The sequence below is a fragment of the Arvicanthis niloticus genome, chromosome 13 (assembly GCF_011762505.2).
Source record: "Arvicanthis niloticus isolate mArvNil1 chromosome 13, mArvNil1.pat.X, whole genome shotgun sequence".
NCBI lineage: Eukaryota > Metazoa > Chordata > Mammalia > Rodentia > Muridae > Arvicanthis > Arvicanthis niloticus.
Window position 1 is genome coordinate 29,822,844 of NC_047670.1, and position 2,699 is coordinate 29,825,542.

Genomic DNA, 2,699 nt, shown 5'->3' on the forward strand with positions numbered 1-2,699 from the left:
ATAAATGTCCAACAAATTATTTCTTTGTTCTAGCCTAATATTTAGATTCCTGCCTGAGATTACTTCTTTGTTCTAGTCTAATGTCCGATTCCTGCCTGAAGCGCACTTCCTTGTCCTTGGCCAATGTCATGTTCCTGCCAAGCAGCCCCAAAAGCTCTCCACCTCTCCCCCCCTTTTTTTTTCTATTTCATAAACAAAACTGAGCCTGTCTTAGGTCGTTCTGACAAGAACGCCATTGTGACTGTTGTGTCACATGTGCATCCGTAGATGGCAGAGAGGCAAGAGGCTATGTCTATGCTCAGTGTTCTGACCTAAAGTGAGCCTGAGACAACTTCCTGTCCAGCACCAGGGGGCCCAACAGGGAGCTAGCTTGAGATGACCACCTGTACAGCACCAGGCAGGCCCAGATGGACTCCCTGAATCTAGAAGCCAGAGACTAGAAGAACCCCACTTGGGAATGTGGGCCCTGGGCTGGAATGAACCTAAGACAGACGACCTTTGAATGCAACCACTTAGGTGGGCTGGGCAAGGAGAGCGCCCAAGATGTTGACCAGACCAGTGTCATGGGGCCCGGATAGGGAGCTAGCCTGAGATAACCTTGAATCTGGTGTTGTGCAGTCCTAGGGGTACGGGGAAGATACGATGCCCAAGATATGTCCTGCCTGGTGCCATAATGCCATAATGCTACCTACACAAGTGGGGCATAGCACAACTGAGACCACTCCTGAGATGACCCCAGGCACTCAGAGATCCTGGTGCAACTAAGAGAAGCAAATACGTGGTGAAGAAATGGAAGAGAAAGATAAACAGAAGGATGTGGGCACAGTGAAGAGGAGAAGAGTTGGAGACTCGAGAGGAGTGAGGAGCAGCCTCATGAGAGTAGCTAGTGATGCCATCTAGCACCATGGCGGGGTCCTGGCCTGTGCTACTACCAGGGGCCGTGTTTGGGTCTGTGGCCCTGCAGCAGCAGGTGTCTGTTGCTATCAAAGGTTAGGAGAAAGTCCCTGGTTTGGGCTGCTGCCCGGGGACATTTTGTTACCTGAGGGCTGTGTAGAACTGGCCCTATCCCTCCCCTGGGCATCATAGAAGAACTGGCCCTGGGCGCATGCAAGCAGGAGAACTGGCCGCTTCTCACCACCTACAGCACTCGGGGCCCTGAACTTGGCCTGGGCAGCAGAGTAGAACTGGTCCTGGTTGCTGAGGTTTGCAGTCCCAAAGGCATGAGAGGAGAACAAGCAGGTTGACCAGCTTAGATACCTCTCAGGTTCATATCCAGGGCTTTGAATTGGTCCAACCCATCGTTCACCCCATCAGCGAATCGCTGGAGTGCATAAAAAGGCCGGTCCTACAGATCAAAAATTATAGGATATCCATGACACAACAGGATATCTAAGAGGAGTCCCAGTGAGGTTTCAGTATTGACAGAGTAGCAGAAGCCAGAGGCCTCATACCAGACCGAATAGTCATTACAACGAACATTCGCAAGCAAAGAAGTGTGGAGAAAAGGGTACACAGTGGGGCAGACTGTGACACACTTGAATGAGATTTTTTTTTTCTCAGTTGTGGAGGAGGTTGTAAGTGTAGAAGGTGGGTACTTGCAGAGGGAGATATGAAGGGGATTGGGATGCATGATATGAAATTCACAATGAATTAATAAAAAGTTAATATATTATATATTAGAGTAAAATCTTAAAGAATAAAAAATTGGGCTGGAGAGATGGCTCAGCTGTTAAACATTAGGCTCATAAGTACAAATATAAGAATAAGTGTTTTCAAAAGTTTTATTATATAAAAATGTGGAGCTGCATCCAAAAAGAAAAATGGATGAGAAGATTCACCCTCAAATTTATAGATGGCTTCAGTGAAACTGCTCCCAGAGATTCCTAACTTCCATGGAGCATGAATCTTCCATTCTTTTTTCATCATCAAAAGAGAATCTTGAATTGTAACTCTTCTTTGTGTCTTCATCATTTTGTATTTTTACATTTTATTTTAATAACAGAAGTGGGCAAAGCCTAGTAAGATATAAAATTGTTAGGCTTTCAAAAGCAACAACAACAACAACAAAACTCCTGATTTTAACTGGGCTTAGATTTATTCATGAACATGATGCCTTCCCAAGAGAGAGGTCATGTCGAGTATTTTCAATGACATCTAGGTTGACTGTGAACTACTTCTTAACAGAAAAAAAAAAGAAAAAAGAAAAGAAAGAAATCGACTGGATTAAAACATTTAGACTCAGAATTAGAAAATTAGAAACAATAAAAAAAATAGAAAAAGAAAATACTGAACAAACTCAGACCCAGCAGTGATAGAGGATTTGAGAATTAGTACAAACGTTATCCTAGAGGGCATACGTTTCTGGATGGAGCAGTGTCAAATGCTCAGAGATCAACATAATACGAAGAATTAATTGAATTAAAAAGGCAATTCTTAAAAAAAAAATAAGATTCACAAACCCTTATCCAAAGTAATTAAAAGGCAGACAGAGAATATCTAAATTAACAAAATTAGAGATGAAAGGAGGACTTAAGAAGAGACACTGAGGATATTCAGAGAATGATAAGGTTATGCCAAATTGGAAGATCTAAAGGAAATGGGTAATTTTCTCAATATATACCAAAGTCAAGGCAAGATCAGATAAGCAATTTAAACAAATCTGTAGCTCCAAGTGAAACAGAAGTAGTAATTAAAAGTCT

General features: G+C 42.9%; 1 pseudogene; it reads left to right on the top strand.

The window, feature by feature from the left end:
* The first annotated feature begins 219 nt into the window (after positions 1 to 219).
* LOC117719444 (small nucleolar RNA SNORA17) lies at positions 220 to 330 on the top strand (annotated as a pseudogene).
* Positions 331 to 2,699: the final 2,369 nt, after the last annotated feature.